The 22,023-nt window shown below is 41.5% G+C and overlaps 1 protein-coding gene across 1 annotated transcript in view; it reads left to right on the forward strand.

Annotated features, from left to right (window-relative positions):
• The first annotated feature begins 2,240 nt into the window (after window positions 1–2,240).
• LOC108235145 (WAS/WASL-interacting protein family member 1) overlaps window positions 2,241–22,023 on the forward strand; it is a 43,865-nt gene continuing 24,082 nt past the window's right edge. The window contains exon 1 of the mRNA XM_017414963.3: window positions 2,241–2,568. The gene's annotated coding sequence lies outside the window, so the exon portion shown is untranslated. The remainder of the gene's footprint in view (window positions 2,569–22,023) is intronic.

The following is a 22,023-nucleotide window of genomic DNA, read 5'->3' on the forward strand; positions in this document are numbered from 1 at the left end:
TAAGTGTGTGTGTGTGATAGCAACTGGGATATGAGAGCTGAGACTGAAATAGGGGGACTTTTAGAGTTCTATTAGAAAGCTTGATGGAGGTTTTGCTATGTGTTCTCGTTTTGCCCGACACCTTTTAAACTCCTCACTCTGAGAGAGAGAGAGTGTGTGTGCGTGTGTGTGTGTGTGTCCTGACCACTTCTTTCATGACAAGTGCGGCCCTCTGGGACTGCTGTTCTCCACAAAGACACTAATGTGAAGTGACAGGACAGCCAGTGGTGCTCTGCTCGGAGGAGACCCGCTTTGTGGAGGAGACCCGTGAGTCTGGCCTGTGGTGGACAACAATAGAGAAAAAGACCTCTGAAGGACAAAGCTTCTTTTTTTTATTTCCTTCTTTGAAAGCATTTCGGGCTGTTGCTTCTGGCTTTCTCTCTCCTTCTCTGTTCACACATTTTAAACACTTGTCAAACAAAAAAAAAAAGAATCTTATGCTGAGACTCAAGAGAAGTCCTGATTATCAAACAGCTAGTTTAGCATTTTTGAGGCTGGCAACAAAGCAGATGATGTCTGCTCTCATTCTTACAAAAAACTATGTTTCTTAGTGCACATTAGACTAAAATGCTTGTCATATTCAGGCTAAAAATACTCGCGGTCTCATGAGGAAATGCTTAAGTTCTTTTGCACTGGGTGCAACTGTCTGCACAGGCGAAAACATCACAACATTATAACCTTAAACTGTGGTCAAAATGAGCTCCTCCGTTCAGCTGTTTAGTACTTTTATCAACACAAACTTGTTTCTAAACTACAGCCACCGCTGGCTGTCAAACAAGCACACAAATGCTTTCTTTTTTTAGACACACACTCATAAAAATTTAACGCTGTAGGCATGTCATTGTGTGTGCTGTGTTGTGTTCTTTTTTTTTTTTTTTTTTTGTCTGTGGAGAACATTTCAAACCTGATAAAGAATTAATACAACGAATATTAAGAGGACCGTGTCATTATTTTGTAATGGGATCATACTTTGGTGAAGTGGCAGCCTATTGGTACAGAAAGGATGAACACTTGGTGTTGTTCTAACAGTGTCCACCTGAGGGCGCCCTCTGTGAAGCCGGGGCTCTGATTGAATGGTGGGGAGACTCGTGCGTCAAAGCAGCGACAAACCACAGAATGTGTGGATTTTGGTCAACTTTCTTCAAAATAAAACGTAGCTCTCCGATAAAAGAACTCTTGCAAATCTGAGAATTTAGAGCAAGAAAACAGCCGGATGAAAGAAATGGGAACACGTGCCACATATTATGAGCTATTTCCATCCTTTCAGAATAAACTTCTTCAGTTGTTGGCATTTATTTTCCTAATTATTGGAGCTTTGACCTTACTGCTACATAACCAATTGATTCTCTTGGCTTTCTAGGACACATGGAAGAAACTATACCTTTATTGTTGTGTTGTTGTTTTACTTTAAAATATGTGATGTGACAAAATTAGTATCATCTGAGAAGAATTAGGGTCATTTATCTGCAAAATAAACAAACAATCAATCAAACTTAATTTATAAAGCACTTTTCATACAGTAGGATGTAACACAGATAAAACAACAAACAAACAAAAAACTACAACTACAAGCAGAATAAGAGCAGCATGATGAATGTAAATGAGGAAATACTATTTCATTAATCAGGAATAATAATAATAATAATAATAATAATAATAATAATAATAATAATAATAATAATAATAATAATAATAATAATAATAATAATAGATTAAATCTAAAACCAGGTTCATTTAAGGATGTAAATAAGAAAACATTTCTCTTTAAAAAAAAAAGCAGATGTCTATGATAAACTTTAGGTTGCATATTAAAACAAGGTATAAATCTGCCACTTTAATATATTTGTGTGTGTGTGTGTGTGTGACAGCTGATTAATCATTTTTTATTAGCCAGTTGCTCAAGACTCTGAGCTGGGTAGTATGCAGATCTTTACAGAAATGCCAATAATTGAGTCAGTTTTACAGATATTGAGGTAAAATTCTGTGTGGCAGCAGCTGAGAGTCATTAACAACACGTTCTCTGAGCGTGACCCCCCACCCCACCCCATGTGGCGTCAGGTTACGCACAACTGCGTTTTCAAGGCAAATCAGCTCAACCTAAGACCGGGCTGTTATTTTGAAAGTACGTACAGGAAGTGAGAAGGGGCCGCCCGATCAGTCTTGACGGCGCTTGTGAGTCACGTGGTTCTGGCTGACGGAGAGCTGATGGAGCCAGATGAAAAAGGTAGGAGGCGAGCCCCTCCGGTCGCGCGTCAGCATCCCCCTCAAATAGAAATCCGCTCGTGTCACTTCAACCACTGAGCGCAGGACGGCTGCAAAACCCCGACATTCGTTTTATTTGGCATGCTGTGACTTCTAGTTTTTATTTATTTATTTTCATTTTTGTGTGTGTGTGAGTGTGTGATGCCAAAGAGGGAGCGTCACGGCAGGCTGTGAGGAGAGGCTGGAGCGTTCCGGAGGATGATAGTGAGGATCGGGGCGCGCTGTCCCAGGGGAACTGGCCGTGAGGATGCTGCTCTAACACGCTGAGTGAGCACACGCACGCGCACGCGCACACACACAACTCGTATCTGCAGCCGCTGATGTGAGGACGTCACATCTGGACAGCTGTGTGCAGCTCTGATCTCCCACCTGTCTGGTCGATCGTCCATGCGTCAAAGCGCGCCGTCTGAAAGTTGGCCGTCAGTGAAACGGGCGCACGTTTAACCCCAGCCGCGCGCGCACACCGCGGGTTTTAGTGCCGTGCGTGGGGCAGGGGGTGGGGAGGTGGGGGGTCGGTTGGCAGCGGGTGGTTGCTGGGGTCGATCGTGTCTCTTTAAAGTTTTGATTAAAGTGAACATGTGTTGCCCTCTGCAGACACAGCGGCTAATTAATAAACGCCCCTGTAAAGGAGGGTGTGTGTGTGTGTGTGTGTGTGTGTGTGTGTGTGTGTGGAGGGGGGGCGCTCCTCGTCATTAATCCAATGGTGGCCGGAGGGTGTGGGTTGCTGAGGAGAGGAAGCCGCCAGTCCTCCATGCACACACTTGGACTGATTATCGCGTTTCTGTCTGTTAGCAAAATATCTCATTAATCACTGGACCGATTTCACTGAAATTCTTAGAAGGTAACTGGATGTACACTCAGAACTGATTTATTTGGATTTAGAGTCAATCCAATTCAAGATGGCCACCACAGCTAATCTACCTTTGCCCACACAAAACTTTCACTTTGACTGTAAATTACTCAAAATGACAGATAAAGAGTTAAAGCTCACATGGTGGTATTTGAGAGTCAGTCTCAACACATTAAGGTGATGGGCGATATGCATTCCTTCCAGGATTGCTTGGTCTTTGACTAAAACACAAACCTTAGCTTTCAATGTCAGTTTTGCGGTTAGTTTCTACAGTTTCTTGGTGACATTGAGGATACTTGTTTAAGAACAGCATGTTACATGTGTTACATTTAGGATTTTGGACTGACATAATCGCCCGCTGACTCAGAGTGTAATGGAGGGTTTTTTCACCTGGACAGCTCCTAAATGTGTGTATATTAGAGGAACTTTTACTTTAGGCCCAGAGCAGGCGGATGAATGAAATCCACTCCATTACTATGCTGAAAGGCTCCCCGTTCTACTGTGTGTGTGTGTAGGTGTGTGTGTGTGTGTGTGTGTGTGTGTGTGTGTGTGTGTGTGTGTAGTTCACCTCATTACACTCATTGTGTTGACTTAAGCAGTATAGGGTCACCCCTGAGGCCCATTCGGCTGCCTTATTGAGGAGTGATGGCCTGAATTACACCTCGCTTAGAAGTGGGAGACGGCTTTCAGCTTACGCTTCATGTTCACCTCCGAAGCATCGTGATTTTATTGTTTTTTATTATCGCCCACCGCGGAAAGGCGAAGGCGGACGATAAAGTTTTTGTCCGTGTCCGTGTGTGTGTGTCTGTTGGTCTGTCTTTTAGGAAAATATCTCATGGACCACTGGATGGATTTCAGTCAAAGTTGCACAAAGCAGTTATTGGATGTAGATCTAGAACTGCTTAACCCAATTCAAGATGGCTGCCACAGCCAACTGATCCTAAAAACGCAGAAATGACTGTAACTTGGTCAGTTTTACAGACATTGGCCTAAAACTTGGTGTGGTAGTAGCTGAGCGCCATTCACAACACGTACTTCGAGTGCTACTCATCGCATGAGACCTTTGCTTGAAACATCAGCAGAAATGGTTGAAGTCAACCCTGTTTGTCTGTTAGCAAAATATCTCATGAACCACAGGACAGATTGTATTTAAACTTTCAGAAACTAATCATTGGATGCACATTTATAACTCATTAACTTTTTGAGATGATCCGATTCAAGCTGGTCGCCACAGCTAATCGACATTAACCAACACAAAATGTCTGTAACTCAGTCAATTTGACAGATATTGAAATTAAATTTGATGTGGTCGTAGCTGAGGGTCATTTATGACACATGCTTCAGCTACAACTCTGTTATTTCTCAACATAAGGTGATCTTAGTCTAAAACTCTGGCACTAAAGGTAGCAGGCGCTGTGCATTCCTTCAAGGAATGCATGGACTTTAATTATTTGCTGTGTTTGACTGGTGTGAGGTTCTCCCCACTCACCAGGAGTGCATTACTCATGCCCAACTCTTCAATTATTCAAATTTGTGATAGAGCTCCTAATTTTCTGTGAATCCTGGGCAATTATGTTTGCAGCCTGCCCACGCACACTTTCAACAGGAGCTCATTTTCCACCAACTTCACCAAAATTTCCCAAACAGCCAATTTTTGCGCTGTGTTTCTCCCCCGGAGGTTGTCCACCGTTCTCCTCTCGCGCCGCGTCGAACCTCGAGCGCGTCGGACTCCAAACCATCTGTGGCCGAGCACTTTAAGAAAGCCTTTCTGTTCGGCTGAGGGTGACGGCGCAGCCAGAGAACAATTCCTGCTGCTTGATGCACCCAAGGCGACAGGACTCCAGCGCTCCCTCCCTCCCTCCCTCCCTCCACATCTCATCCAGCCTCCATCCCATCATCATCATCATCATCCCTTACTGCCTTCGTCTCACAGAGATGAAAAAATACACTCCCTCTGGTTCTCTGCCTGCACACCTGCACCGAGGTCTCTGCGCGCTCTCTGTCTTCCTGTTGAGCAGAAAAGCTGAAGTATCTGGAATAAATTTCGCAACATGTTGGCACACATGACCAGGATGTGTCTATGTGCGCTCTAAGAATTCAGAATGAACCTGCTGCTGTAAATGTTTGCTTTCAATTGTCAACAATGGTTGGAAAAATGACTCATCTTTGGATTTCTAACAAAAAAAAATGAATGGGAAATGTAGTTGTATCCTACTGTTGTCATATTTGTGCTCTTTCAAACACCGTTACAGCCTCTCCCAACCAGCTCTGTTGCCTCTTACCCGTTCAGATGGGGGGAAGCAAATTTTAGATTCAGCTTGTGAATCAAGCTGGGGTTTCTGGTGCATTTTGAGATATTTGTGCCAAAAGTGTACAGCTTGACCTAAAAAGGAAAAAACCCTCATAAGTACAGATAGATAAATGAATAAACTGTGGCAGTGTCGGAGTTTCAACTAGTTACAAATATTACATAATGAGCAGAATAAAATCATTATGCTTAATAACCAGATTTTTTTTTTCTCAATCACAATTTGTATGATACCAACAGAAGTGTTTTTCCGTCTCTGTTCGCAGCCATTTCTCAAGCTGCGATTGAACTCCATCAACTGTTCATCCCGACGCATTTCTAATCATTTGACTGACTTTGTTTCGGTGAGCATCTGTTCGAAATGGAATCAGCTGCAAAACTAAACCCGACAGCGCCGCTCAGAGCACGTGGCGCTTTCAGGCCCAGTGAAAGGACATTACCCAGTGACACAGAGGAGGAGATCTGGAAGATTTGAAGCAAAAAAGGTGGCGGTTTAAAGAAATATTAGTGATCTCTATGACTAGAAGAGGCAAAATGAGCAGAAAAATCAAATCATTATTAAAGGAGTACAGTCCATGTCGCCTGGAAACCAAAGTTTGAAGCAAAGATTTGGTCTGATTGGTTAATGCTTGGAATATGTGTTGGAGATTACTCTTAGCTCCTACTCCACAAACTTTTAGCTTAATCAGTGTAAAAATGACTGATTTATAGTCATTTTTGTGTTTGCTTAAGTCGATTAGCTATGGCAGCCATCTTGAATTGGATTGACTCCAAAAGCTAATCAGTTCTCGACGTATATCCAACGATTACTTACGGAAGGGTTTGTTGAAATGCGTTAAGAGGTTGATGAGATATTTTACTAACAGGCAGACAAATGCGCACATTATCGCCCACCTTTTATGGCAGTGGGTAATAACCATTCATCATCATTAGTTGAATAAAAGCTGAACATAAACTAAAATGGTGTCAGAGTGAGGTTCTAAGTTGCAGATGAGCCTACTTTTTTCTAGTGATGAACCTAGACTAGAAAAAGTCTTTCTATTGTTTCAGCCGGTTGTTATGAGTTTTTGGGTTTCCCCTAAACGCTTCACAATGAGTAAACCTCTTCTGAAATTTAAGCATTACCAGAAGCGCAGCTGAATTTCTCAAACAGGCCGTGAGCCAATCAGAAACTAAGCACAGAACAGCCTTTTCTGTTCAGTGGAACCGCTTCTTTTTTTCAAACAAACACTCTCCTACACTCAGATAATTCTCTTGCACATTCATCTGTTTTTTTTTCCACATAATCATTCCCACATACTCATTTATATTACCACACAAACACAATTGTAGTCCTCCCCTCGTGCTCATCTCCATTGTCTGCGCACACTTAAGCTTTTACCAGACATTTTTGCCAATTTTCATTCGCTCTTTCATGCAATCATTCTGTATTTAAATTACAAAAAAAAAAAAGAAAAAAGTAATTCCACTGCCGAGCAGAGCAGCTCGCACTGAGCTCGGAGAAAGTCAGTCACCGTCTGTGGCCTTTGGTTGTTTAGAAAAGGTGCAGAAATGGGATGTGAGCGGATCGCAGCGTAAATGGCCCGTGAATCCTCTGCATGTGTATGTGCTCATGCATGTGTCAGCTGTGTGGGGAAATAGCTCAGGGACTTGGGGGGTGGGTGGGAGGGCTGATTGGCCGGTCAGCTGGGCAGATGTGCTCCGGCCTGGACTGGGAAGCGCATGGCTTCAAACTGGCCTGCCACCCAGCATTAGCGCCGTGGATCTGTGGCCAGAAGGGACAGAAAATCCTGCTGAATGATTAGAAGTGCTCTCAGATATTTATTTATCCCCTTATTTATGTTATATTATATTTATCCCCTTGTGTAGAAAAAAAAGACAGAAGACACATAAAAGGAAAACCCCACTGATTAAGGAGAAAGGTGACACCATTGTTGCCTGTGTCTGTATGCAAATTTTATTGAAACCTTCAGAAAGTAGTCATTGGGTGTACACCTACAAAGGCAACCTCGTTCAAATGGCCGCCACAGCCAACCTTAGCTGACACGAAAACGGCTACAACTTAGTCAGCTTCGCAGATACTGAGCTAAAATTTGATGTGGCGGCACGACACTTAGTCTGAGTGCGAACAGCTTTTGTGAGATTTCACATTATTCCACAAGCTCACACATAATGTGATTTACAGGGTTTGAGCAAAACCCGTTGAACTGCGTCCCTCCTCATCATAAGATGATCTTCGTGTGAATCTCTGGCATGAAAGGCGGTGGGCGATATGCAGTCCTTTAAAGAAAGTTAGGCCTTTAACTTCAGCTCTTCCTGTGTCACATGTCCTCCCTAATGTTGAGTGCTCTGGCAGTTTATTATCTGCTGTCTCACTGTGCAGGCTCTGTGGGCTGATTGCTTGCCATAAGAGCAGGAGCGCTGTAATTCATAATTATTGATTTATGTCTCAGCAGGATTCCAGCATAATGCCCCTGAACACAACTCCTGTATATACAGCAGCCGGCATAGTAAATAAAGTCAAGAAAAGCCAGCGATTTGCATAGTTATGCTGTTATTTCTCCGTGTTGTCTATTTGGGAAGCGCTCGTAATGGTACGGCGTGAAATAATCTGCTCGCTCGGAACGTTGCTGCTTCGTTGTTTCATGTAAAGCTGAACATCTCCTGCTTTAACTCAGCACACCCCGAGACCTGTGGTTTTTTTTTTTTCCTCTGCTGAAGTCTGAGCCACAAACTTTTGACTGGAAACCGACCTCAGGTTCGTCAGGTCATCTGATGTAAAGTGCAAACCGTGTGGTGTGCATTTCTCTCAGCAGTGAAGCTTCAGTAATTCCAACTCATGGCGAGGACTGTTTTTGGTCTGTTTCGCAAAAGAATTAAATTTTAAAAAAGAAATATGTTCAGAAAATGAAAACAAACATATTACCAATCTGGAGAACAAGCTGCATATTATGTCATTTATTTTGCTCATCATTATTCAAACCAGATGACTGTAAGAATATGGGAGAACAGTAAATGCAATTTTGAGGCGTCAAATTTTGTAAACGTTTGTAGTCGTATTTTTTTAGCCATCCTAAATAAGTTTGTCTCCTAAACTTAATCAGTTGTAGACGTACATCTAGGCATTATTTTCTGCAAGTTTTCTTAAAATTTGTCAGAGGGTTTGTGGGATATTTTGGTAACAGACAGACGTTTGCACACAGACACGTGCAAAAACATCATCGCCCGCCTTCACCTTTGAGAGGAAGCAGCTTCAGAAGGACACGAGTCCATGCTCACTCTCATTCTGCTGAAACTGAGTGATCTGTGATGACGTTTGTGTTGCTCTGGACTCCTTGGTGGGCAAAATCAATATTTTAGGGAAGAAAAAAATTTATATATTTTTCTCATATTGGCCTAAGGGAGTTTGACCTGCGCTGCCCCCTCTCTCAGGCCTGGGAATAAATGACACTACGTTCACGTCACTCATTTTTTAATTTTTTCTCTTTTTTTTTTGGCGTTTGTTGCTGACACGCTTTGCTCTGTCTTCAGAGCATCCTCAAAACAAAAATAACATAAAAGAAAGTCTCACAGCTGCAGCTCAGCAAGAGAAAAATACATTTTGTTATTCATACTTCAACCATGAGTTTGTCACTCACTGCGGGGTGGAGAAGCATTTCCACAAAAAAAGTCAACAACAGCAAACAATTTAATCTATACAATCACAGCGAACCTTCGGGATCTCATTAGCAAGAATTGGATTCTCTTCTCAGCTGCACTTTTTTTTATTCTTTATGCCACATCTGCACATTAAAAAAAAACTGCACGCTCTTTGCTTTAAGAGAAGGAAGCATGCCATAAAAACCACGTTTAATGCTCTGCTGCAGGGTGTCAAACCAGCACCTTGCAGGCTGCAGGTGTGCTTTTGCAGACATGGCTTTCCTCTTCCACTGGCAAACTTCATATCAGTCTCTCAAGAGGCAACAATTCAGAGCAATAACTCGTGCCAGCAACAAGCAAACACACACACACAGTTAGTCACCGGCCTGTTGAACCAACATGGAGATAATTTAATGCAATACAGATGGATTGTTGGATTGCAGTGCTTCTGTAGGCAAATATGTCAGCAGGATATACAACACTAATGTCTGAATATTGGGGACCTGGTGTAAAATGTAAATAAAAACAGAATGCAATGATTTAAAAAAATTATACTTTATTTCACTATTTTTAGATGCAGTTTTTTTGCAGACTAGTGAACCTATGCCCATCTTTACTTCTGAGAGATTCAGCCTCTCTAAAATGTTTTTTCACACTCAGTCCTCTTACTGACCTGTTGCCAATTAACCAAATGAGTTGCAAAAATGCTCCTCCAGCTGTTTCCTATTTATACCACCTTCTTTTACAGCCTTTTTTGCCCCTGTCCTTCTTTTTTGAGATCTGTTTTTGCCATCAAATTCAAAACGACCTCATTAAAAATAATGGTACAAATATCTTAGTTTAAACATTTGATATGTTAACTATGTTCCATTTGTGAATAAAATATGCATTTGCATTCTGTTTTTATTTACATTTTACACACTGCCCCTTTTCAGAATTTCAGCTGTAATTACTTGTAACCAGATAAATAACAAAAATTGGGATCACTCTCTTGCATTTCTTTATAATCTAAAGAACTCAGGTTTTTCTGTTCAGTGTGTTGGTATAAACAGTGTGCAGTCACCTGCATGCTTTGCATCACAATTGTAACATTTCTTTTTTTTTTTTGAAACGTATCTTCCTGTTAGAGATGCAGACGGTGGAAGCACTGTGTGCGCTGGTGGACAACTTCACCTTTGCAACAGTTATCTGCTCATCGATTCCTCTGACAGTCACACGGGTGTTGCTGATGCGAGATCAGCCTCTGCACGCAAAGATGACAGTATTTATTTATATTTATTAACAGGCCTCCGCTCTGCACCCACAGAGGACTCGTCCCACCTGTCTCGCTGCCTCAGGCTTGAGGAAGAGAAACACAAAAAAAAAAAATGCACTCCTGAAAGCACCCCCCTCAGCTTGCAGTGGCTCACCTTCATAAAAAGGCGGGTGATTATGCATTTGACTGTGTGTGTGTGTGTGTACTTGTTAGCAAAATATCTTGTGAACCAGTGGACATATTTTAATTAAACTCTTAAGAAGAAATCATTAAAAGCACATCTACAACTGATTAACGTTTGGAGTAAACCCAATTCAAGATGGCCGCCACTGATAAGTAACTTTAAAGGGGGCAACAATGGGTATAATTTAGTCAATTTTACAGATAGTGAGCTAAAATTTGGTGTTGTAGCAGCTGAAAATCCTACCCAACACATAATCTGAGAGCTTGTTTAAAACTTTGGCCTGCAAGGATGCAGGCAGTACACATTCCTTCAATCAATGCTCGGCCTTTAATTGTGAATGAAAGAGCCTGTGTGGGTATAGTGAAAGTTAGAGGAAGAATGAAGGGTGGAGTCGAGGCCTCGGGGGATGACGGCAAGACAGATCCCATATTGATTGTTTTACTAAGAGAATCCTCAGGCTTTTAGTGGTGCTGCTTAATAAGAGGGGCCTGTGAAAAGAGAGATGGCATCATCTGAACTCCACTCGAGAGGCTGCCTCCTGCTTTAAAGACCAGTTCGCAACAACATCAAAACAAAAACAAGAGGGAGGCCAATCCATTTGAGTGGGAATTTAGAAATATCTCATTACACAATAACTTGTGTCAAACCCCATTTTCTCAATTAAAGACCTATCAGGGATGCATATTGCCCGCTGTCTTTGATGCCAGAGGTTTAAACTGAAATCATCTTGTGCTGAGAAGGGACAGAGCTGTTATAGCTGTTTTGGTCAGACCTTGTAAATGCCCACGTGTTCAGTTTCGTGTGATTATTGTGAGATCTGGCAAGACGTGACAGCGCTCAGAGGAGGTGTTGTGAATGAGCTTCAGCCACACCCAGCTTTAGCTCAAAATCCATCAAACTGACTAAGTTATGGTCATTTTTGTGTTTGCTAAGGTCCCTTAGCTGTGGGGGCCGTCTTGTGACTGATCAGTTTTAGTTCTGCATCCAGTGATTACTTTCTGAGTGTTTAATCAAATCTGTCTAGTTGCTGATGAGGTATTTTGTTAAGGGTACAGGCAAACAATCACACATCCAGACACATGCAGAAACATTACCGCCCTTGCCTGTGGTTGATAATAAGGTCACTTCTGCAGATCAGGCTTTCAAAAAGGAGGAATGTGGTTAAGAAACCTGTTTCTGGGCTAAATGCTGAACGCGCGCTCACAAGTTCATGATCTTTCCAGGTCAAAACCAAGCAGATCCACATACGTGTGTCGTCAGCCACACAGCAGAGTCCCACATCTTCTCCACGTCTTGCAGCTGGTTTGTGTGCATGCTGTGGTTTGTTTGCACTGACGTCGTTCTTGTTTTGCTGCGTGCATGCCATCCTTCCGTCTCTTGCGTTAAGACAAGAGCCTGCGTGGCTTCAGAGAAACGCTGAGCTATTTTAGGAGGCAGCAGATTGCAGTTGAGCGAGGAGGCAAAGTGACACGGCTGGCGTTGAGATTTCTCTGAGTCTGGAAACCCTGAAAATGCCTGTCTATAGTTCAAATCCTCCTCCCCCCCCACCTCGACACCTTGCAGATTGCACGTAGCCACCATCAGATAGCAAGGTGAGCTACGGAAGCAAGCCGCGTATCAAAGCTTGAAGATAAACAGTCATTTTAGTGACAAATTAAAGGAATGGAATCACTATGCTGAGTTCATTTCATTTATTGTGTAACAGGAACAAAATGTGCATGTTTATGTTGTCACACTGACATCCTAACACATAGATTATTACATTTGAAGGCTGCTTTGAAGCACACGAAACATACACCGCTTTGAGTGAGTACATTATTGAGCAAAATACCTGGACTATTTTGGGCTGTTTTTGATTATTTCATTTTTATTATTTATGTGTTCACCTCTGCATGAAAGAGAGTTGAGGTCCCAGTTGGATTCTGCCTTTTTCGTCTCGTCTTCACACTTTCCTCCTTTTTCTTGTGCGCTCACGTAAAGCGTTTGCTACTATTTTTGCAAACAGCCATCTTCACTTCCCACACTCGATTTGATGGTTGATCTATACACGTCTTTGTTGACGGAGCTGATGCGCCGTAATAGGGGTCTGTAACCCGTGGCTCTGGGGCCACATGTGGCTCTTTGGTTTTCTTTGCAGCTTTGACCAAAAATAACTAAGAAATGAGTGGTGTTCATATTCATAATCACAATGAAAAAGCAGTTTTTTAACATTTTACTGTCAAATTTCATGTCAATAAAAGGAGCAAATATGCTGATCAGTTTGTGCTAGTGGTTTGTTAGCCTGTTAGCCACTCCATTACTGTGTGATCTTCCTCTGAAATCCACCAGACAATTTAACATTTTTACCACATTTGAAGCAAGAGACTTCGGTCTAAGGCTTTCTACAAAAACCTGGGATGTCTTTTTGATAGAAACAAGAATTAGAAGTAAAGACTTGCCTTTAATAAAAAAAAATTTACAATGAAAGCTAAAATAAACGAAAGCCTCGGCCTTTATTACTGTAAAAGTTCTTCAAAAAGTCACAATTAAATATTTAACTCACTGGCCTAATTTTCATGTTTGCGCTAATAATTTATTATAATGCCAGGAAATGCTTTTGTTTTTCAGAGTTAAATATTTATATTATTAATTTTTTACAAACATAAAAGGGCTCACATAGGCCTCTGAAATTCAGTGTTTAAATGTTATATGTTAACACAAAAATACAGTGTTTTTTTACCCCCCTTTATAAGAGTGTTGTTTTTTTCTTTGTCCTAACATGTAAAAATACCAATAAACGTCAACAGTTCATGACAAACTTTAATCTCATAAACAATAGTTTTTACAGAAAGGGGTTACAGAGCACTGAGATGTATACCAGGACACATTTATGTGGAAATGCACTGTTCAGTCTGTTTTTCTCATGTGTTTGCACTTGTTTAATGAAAACACCTGCCACCACCAACCCCCCAAAAACACACTAACACACACACACCCTTCAGTCACTCATCTGATCAATACCAAGCTGGGTCTGTCAGCTTGATGTTTGTCGTGAAATCTTTGCTAACCCAATTAACCAAACTGTGTGATAACTCAATTAGCAGAACCCCTGAACTGTATTAACCTGACTCACAGTGGCAGACGCATAAACCTCCCTGGGATCAAAAACGCTAGGCCAGCAGGTCAGACATCCACTGAAGTCGTTTCATTAGCTTCCTCTGTAGTGACGCCTGTAAATTATCGCGGTGATGTGCAGTTTAGGTCCTTTTTCTTTGGTTTGTTTTGCTGTATTAAGACGCAGGGTTGCTCGGGGTTCCTTTTTTTTCAGCATCATGTGTAAAACAAGTCAGTGTGCTGTATGTTCATGTTGTCTAAAGAAGCATTTGAAAAATGCTGATTTTGATGGCTACAGCAGCCATGGTGTATTAATGCAGTGAGGTGTCATCTACAGTAGTTATACCAATTTCAAAACAAGTAATTTTGCTGTCACTTGGAAACAAGACTAAAAGATTTCTTTTTTTTTTAAACACTGAAGTGCAGTCTAAAATTACACACAGACAGCAGCATAAGAGCTTTGTTAGTGTTAGTTAGTGTTGTAGTTTTTGTTGGATGAGAAAAAAGAGGTTATCATGAAAATAATTTGTCAAGTTGTCATGGGAATAATTACGATTAACAATTTAATTATCTGTTTGTTCATATTTATGGCAATAATAGAGTGTAAACCTACTAATAATTTAAAGGAATAGTTCACACTCCTTTTAAAGTGAGGTTGCGTGCAAATGATATGAATAATTAACATCTTACCTGTTGCAGATAGCTCTGAACAACCTCAATTTGAAAAAAAACTAGAGTTTAATTCTGACTGGAATGGTGACATAATGGCTAGTTTGAGTGGATCTAAGATCAAAATGATCTGCAGTCTTCAAAGAGCTCCAAATTTTAGGGTTATTCTAACAGAAATGTTATAATATTCTTGCTAAAAGTACCCCAGGCTGCACAAGATTTGCTACAGTCAGCTGCTTCTGTCATTATTAGCACTTACAAATACATCTCTGTGTTAATAACCATACAATGCAGAGCTGATATTGATGTAATAGTTTATAAATTAGTGTTTGCCAGAACTGGTGCATAAAGATTAGATTGGACTTGTTTTAAGATGACAATAATTCGCATTGGGTTTGGCCCTATTCTGACTAGTCAGAACAATCAGTCTGGTCAGAGTTCATTCAAAAAGCTATCTACAACAAAAAGGTATTAATTGTTCATAATCTTTCCACTGTGCTCCACTTCAAAAGTTTTGAACTATTGCTTTAATAATCCACAAAACCTTTAAGATTCAGAGCGTGGGCTTTGACCACAAGCACACATACATTATATACACCTTATACCATGAGAGAAACTACAGTTTCTCTGTCTGCATGTGGTGCACATGAGGGCCCTGAGCATCGTCAGCATCAAATGTTTTTTAGTGAAACCATGCTTTAGAATTTCATGCTCTCTCATTAGGACAGGTGGAGGATGTCTGTGTTTTCACACTCAGACTCAGAGTAATTAGCTGCAACAAAACATACTGAAAGAGCCACAACCAGCGGCAAAATTCCAGCTCTTGGCTGGCTGACCAGCAGGGTGACTTTATGACTCAGTTAGCAACGTTCACATTTACCTGTGCTCAGTTACAACCTTATTGTGTTCAGTGTATTTAAATTAAATAAATCAATTGGTTTGCTATTACATGTTCAAATTAAAACTGTAGCTTTGTTGGCCCCCAAAAGTTCAGTATCAGAATATCTTTTGTTTCCATTATGAAGCCATGTTAATGGATACAGGGGTGACACAAAGAGGGGGCCAAGGGGGGCAAAGGTCACCCCTAAAACACAGGTGACCCCCCTTGTCCTTCTGAGGCCCAAGCTTTTGTTTGGTGTACATTTTGAATTTCCCCTAGCTATATTGAATTAGTAGAACCTCAAAAACATAAAAACAAACATTGTTTTTGAACAACTAGAAGTTATAAAATATAAATATAATTTTTTAATGTAACTAAAACTTAAAAGCTAGTCTCCCCGAATAAAGACAACTGGTCTAAATTGAACTAAATCAAAAATTTTGCTGCAGAAAACCAGTGTCCTCGACCGGATGCAGCATCTCAGGAGGTCTAATATATTTCTTTATAAATATAAATTTAGAAGAGGACAAGCTTCAGTAAGTTGAGTAGTGACTATGCTGTTCTCAATAAGTAATTTCTGCTGTAAATGAAAATAATACAGTAAATGTTTTTATATCAAAAAGTGACTCCTTAACTTCTGCATTGTCATACATTTTTTATAACATATATATATGTATACGAGAATATAAGAAAACTTCTGAAATTCAGTTTTGGCTTTTGGTTTTGGTGTGTTATCCCAAGATTACCACTGGTCCCCATCTGGCCATTTACATGAAAAACATGACCTTGATTTATTGGGGTTTTGTTTAGATGTCAATACATATTTTACAGAAGTGCTCAGAGAGCCTGATCTTTAACATGCTGAGGTGTGTGGAGATGGTGTGGAGTACCTAAATGCAAATCAGGCTCCAGACACAAGCATATGATGTAAAACAATTAACTTTATTGTAACAATATTAAAATAATGCAGCACATGCAGGGGAATTAAGGTGCACACAGAGAAAGCAAGAACTTGACATGAACACAAAACTGAATAAAGACGAGAATCTGACATGGAGCAACAAAAAAAAAAAGTTGGATTGTTTCTACCAATTGTGATAATTGAAAACTACAACCGGGTGTGTCACCTCCCTGAAACAAATCAAGGAAAAGCACAAATAAAGGAGCAAAAAAAGCAATAAAATAGAAAACTAAGAAATCATCCTAATGAACCCAGAACTATGAATTCCAAGTCCTGGAAATAAAAACAAGACAAAACAAGAACAAAACAAAACTCCAGTTTTGATCAGAAATAATGAACACAGCAAGCAAAGTAGTGAGATTTAATATACTATATTCCCCTGCACAGTGATATGCCATTATTAAATTCACACACTCAGAAAAAAAAGAACACAAAAGATAATTATATTTCAGCTAACGGTTCTGACTTACAGCCTTGAACAGCTACAGGTAACATCTTTTTACATCTAGCAGCAGACATTTTAGCTGGATAAAACTTGTCATCTGCGGTTTCTCTACAGTATCGGAGGCTGTGAGAGTCACAAAGGATGAGAAGGCGTGTAGTGACTTGGCAGCAGCTGTGCAGGAGTGGAGGTGTGTGGTAGGTGGCCTTGGACAAGAAGTGTAAAGAAAGGCGGCATGACTCACCAAGAGAGGAGCCTTCATAGTCCATTGATGAGCAGCCCACAGAGCTCCCCTCTCTTCTGTCTCCTCTCCATCTGTGCTGTTGTGTAGGATAGTCAGAGGAAGCGGGAGAGTGATGGGAGGCATGTATGTAGGTTAACATTTCAGAATTCACCAGGGGTAATGGTTTTTCCACCAGCTGCCATTGTTGAGGCTGACCTGGCTTTTAAGACTGAATCAAATCGATGGCGTTTCCGTCTTACAGGCTGGGAGGAGCAGGGGGAAGCTCTCTGTGTCTGCACAGCCATGATAACGCTGCTCAATGGGCTCTAACCACCTTTCAAATGGAAATGGAGCATCCAGTGAAATTAGACACAGCCATCTGGATGATGCTTAGAACGGGCCCGTGAATGGGGGAGACGGCTGCGCAACGGTTGAGGGTGTGTCACGCTTTGACTTCGCAGTGCCGGAACTCAGTTCTAACAGAGGTTTCATTAGGTGCACGCCCAAAAACACAGGCGTCGCACTGCATATAGAGGCATTTAAGACACGACGCATGGTTTCAAGTGCAGAGAGTGACTCACCCTACACCACGGGGGCGTGCGCAACAGTCTGACTTACAGTATGCACCCATTGCAGTGCCAGTTTGTTCTTGCTGCGTGTTCCCCTGTTTTCCCCATGAATCCATGTCTCACTCTGTCCCTCATTAGCTTGCTCGCAAACACACGCGTGCAGTCAGAATAAGCCAGGTCGAAGGGGGTGGATTTATAATTCGCTGACACAGAAAGTAAGTGGTATGATCGGGTTGAATTCTGGTTTAATCCAGTAACGCCCCGCAGGGGATGGTTCAGAATAAATCACTCATAGATTCTGCTGGCCCTGAAGATTAAAGAGGCGAAAGTCTGTGTGTATGTGTGTGTGTGATCTCTTTAAATTAACTTTCCCTGCATGTGCGTCTCCTTTTTGTGCGCGCGTGTGTGTTTCTGCAACTTCACTGCCTTAGCATGAAATCTGTGTGAGAGTTACAGACTGTAGAGGTGATGGGAAGAGCCACGGGGGCCGGGTCTGCTGTGGTAAATGGTTACGTGGAAGTGTTGACATGTGTAACTGCTCCAATTGGTTCACTGGAGTTGTCCTCGGGGAAATAAGGGCAGCAGCACAGACGGAGATAGACAGACGCCGATAAAAAGATTGTGTCTGACTTATGTGTGCATGTTCTTTTTGTCCATTTTCAGTCAGAAAAATGTAGCTAAGCAAACATTTAAAACATGCAAAGAACAAACTCTGATTTAAATATTGTAATGCTGTGTATGAATTTGCTTTGTTTTTATTTGCATGCACATGGACGTGCGCATGTTGACATAATGTCTGTGCCTATAGGCCATGTGCATGCAGTGTGTTTTCTCAGGACTTTCCAGGGCTCCATATGGTGTCAGGGGTGATAAATTGACTCTAGGGGCAGCACTTAGCAGCTGCTTGTGTGGACTTACAGCAGGCGGCGAACCTCGGCCTTTACACTCCATTTAATGTCTGTGGCCAAGTGAACTTCTGCCAGCAAACCCAACTTTTAGCTAACTGTTCAACCACTAAGTTATGGGACTAAATCCACACATGTATAAGCCTCAGTCTTTGCCCTTTATTCCTTTTCACTGTACTTATTGTTGCCCTTCTGCCTTCAGTGGTAGGCGATATTGTCTGTGTCTTTCTTTCTTGTCTGTTGTGTTAGCAAATTATCTCAAGAAACACGAGATAGATTTAAATGAAACTCTCCTTAGCTAACACTAAATAAGCTGTGAGTCAGGCAATTGTACAGATATTAAGCTAAAATTTGTTGTGATATCAGCTGAGAATTATCCCTAACACATGCTCTGAGTCTGCACATTGTGCAATAATTATGCTGAAAACTCTGGCATAACTGTTGGCATCATTCCAATTTGTCTGTTAGCAAAATGTCTCATGAACCACAGGACAGAGCTTAATGAAACAAATTGTGAGCTAAAATGTGGTTTGGTGGTAGTTGAGAGCTATCACCAACACATACTCCAAGCACCAACAGATCGTGCAAGATTTTAGAAATGTTTTTGTTCAAAACTTTGACATTCAAAGCAGTAGGCAATATGCTTGTATTCCTTCGAGAAATACTACTTCCATTCTTTTAAAAGTTAGCATGAAATGCCATCAACTTCCTTTGGGGTCTACTAGTGTTGTACTGAAAAAAAGCACCCTTGTTATTAAAGGAACCCTCATTTGCAGGGAGCAATCGAAAAAGTACTTAGTACTTTTGAAGTAAAAGATGATACTATTGTTCATGTAATCTGCCTGTGGTAGAGCGCACACGTGCTGTTAGTATTAGCAACAGACTCAGAACGATTTGTGTGAAGACGGCACGAGGAGCTTAGAAAACCTTCCTGAGCAGGAAGGTTGAACACAGTTGAGGTTAACTTTTGCTGTTAATTCAAAAAGTCTTTTTGTTTGTAACTGTTGATTGAGCTTAAGAGGATTGGAAGGAGCGGAGTTGACTCAGAGAGAAGATAAGGGAACTAATTCTTTGCCTCTTCCCTCCCCCTGCTCTTTGATCCTCACCTCCCGCTTCATATCGCTTTGATTGCCATGTTTATGACAGCTCCTTTTCCCCCTTTTCTCCTCTTGCCTCGCTCCTTTCGCACTGTGTGGTGTGGCGCGTCAGCAGTTCATCTTCTGTTGAAGGGAGCCGTTCTCTCACACACACACACACATGCAAACACACTCAGAGCGAGACACACCTGCCTCCTCCATCCTCATAGAGGTAAAGTGAGTGCACCAGCATCCTTGATGAATAATTGAGTTATCTGGTTCCATGCAGAAATAGCAATCTCTCTCATAAGTTATCAGATTTTGCAATGACTTCATGACATCTGTACTTCTAATAGTCCACCTGTCATCTAGATTTTTTTAGACGTTTGTCACTGCGCTGTGATTCAGTTGGTTAATGTGTCTAGCTTTAGGGAGTATGTGACTGTGTGTATAATTTAACACCCTGCAGCTTTGCAAAAAGTTTTTTTTTAATTAATGGTTATCACCATTTATGTAAAATAAGATGTTGCAGTGAAGCAAGTGCAGGCCCTTTGTAGACTACAGTGTAATAATCCATATGATTGATACAGTTGCAAGATGCTTACTGCCATCAGTTTGGAGCTTTTTCCAGGGTGGAATGATTATATATCATACAACATCAATGATTTCTAAATGCAAGAATTATGTGTACAAGTTTGAATTTATTGTGGGTCTTTTTATCTACACTGCATCAAAATTATAGACACAAGCTAAAATACAGCATATAAGCCCACTAATATTTGGCTAAATGTCCCTTAGCAAGTTGCACCCCATTTCGTATTTGTCAACAAGTTGCTGACATTATTCTGACTGAATATATGATCACTCTTCTTTGCAGAATACATACAGTTCATTTTAAGTGATTGGTTTCCTGGCAATGACCCAGCTTTTAGGCACTGTCTACAAATTTTTTATAGGGTTGATGTTGAAGCTGTGGTAAAGTCATTCCAGGGGCTTAATGTTAGCTTCCTTTATCCATTCAGAAACCAGGTTCGATGTGTGTTTGGGATCATTGTCCTGTTGGAATGGACCCAAATGAGTCCAAGTCTCAATCAAATAGCTATTCATTTGCAGTGAAGATGAAAAATTTGGAGGTAGTCCTGCTTCTTCATTATTCCATCTATTTTGTGCAATAACCATGGTAAGGAGTTGGTTCAGTGTTCTTAAGTTTAAAATACTCACTTGATTCCTCCAAACAAACTTCTTGACATTGTGGCTAAATAGCTCAGCTTGTCACGTCTCAACATAAAACTTTTCTTTCAGAGGCACTCTCACTTGTCCATGTGAGAAGCTGAAAGTTTGAGTTGAGCTTGGAATTATTACTTTAGGAGGAGGGGCTGCTTTCTTGCCCAGAGCCCTCTTAGTCCAATCAGTCTCAGTCCACAGTGATCCAAAACTCACTTCACTGTGGACAACGACACTCATGTCCCAGAAGTTTCCAGTTCCTGGGCTGTTGCTGATCATCCAAACCAATTTTTTTTTGTCTGACAGTTTGGGTCCAGATGTTGGTGAAACGGTGCCACATCTGAAAAACTTGAATTTGCTGCACACTTTTGACAAATTCTCTTAAAAATATCTCCAAAGCAAAAAAAAAAAAAAAAGTCGTCAATGCAACATACAAATCGAGACCTACATATTTTTACACTTTATGCTGACGACCTTTGTGCAGATTACTGTAGCTGTTTAAATCATAACTAGTGCCATCGGTGGGGGCTTAGGCAACACATCTGTCTTGCAGAGAACTGACCTGATGTAGATCAGCTGTGAGGCCTGCCATATATGCTCCATGTTAGCCACTCCCTGGAGCCTTTTGAAGAGATCCAAATGGTGACACAACAAAGCTGAGGGAGCAGAATCAAAGGAAACTGACAAATAAGGCCAAATCTGACAGGCGAATCCTCAGAGCGGCTCCAGAGTCTGACAGATCCTTCAGCGAGGAGGAAGAGCCAACGCCCCTCGTAGCAGCAGCGTTTGTTAACGCTGTTTCATAACACCACAGTGGGAATGATTGCTTAGGTGGGAAACAGTGACGATTAGGTCACAATTCGGAGCTAGCGCAGGGGGATGTCATTGTGCAGGTGGGGTTTAGGAGTAAGGTTAGCTTGTTGGTACTGAGTGTGGTGCAGTCACAGGAAGGGACTGGGGGCAGAACCAGCCAGCTGTTTGGTTTAAATAAGCTCAGAGCTTCGTTATGGGGGGACGGCGGCAGATTAAGCAGCAATCCCTCTGATCCAGCCCACACACTCCCCCTTACACACCCACACATTCAGCACAAAGAGGAGGTGCTGCTCCGAGAGTCCAGTTTATTTTTAGCCAGGCAGTAAAGTTAAATAGATCCCGACTGTGTGTGACAGCCGGCTGCCATAATAGGCAACAAACCTGAACGGGCAGGATGGGACAAAACATGTGGGGTTAAATCTGGGGCAGGCTGTCCCAGGATGGACGACCACAGCAGCTTCCAGCACAGACACGGGAGCTGATTGGAGGGATGCTGCAAGGATCATGACATCCGCACAACCCTTGAGATAACAGGAGGTGATGGCAAAGCACACAGCCAAGAAAAGTGTAGTTCCTAGTGTCGTCACGCAGTTACGAAAGTGATTTGCTTGTGTTTGAAAGCATGCTTGTG

Source organism: Kryptolebias marmoratus, linkage group LG8, assembly GCF_001649575.2.
Source record: "Kryptolebias marmoratus isolate JLee-2015 linkage group LG8, ASM164957v2, whole genome shotgun sequence".
NCBI classification, from domain to species: Eukaryota; Metazoa; Chordata; class Actinopteri; order Cyprinodontiformes; family Rivulidae; genus Kryptolebias; species Kryptolebias marmoratus.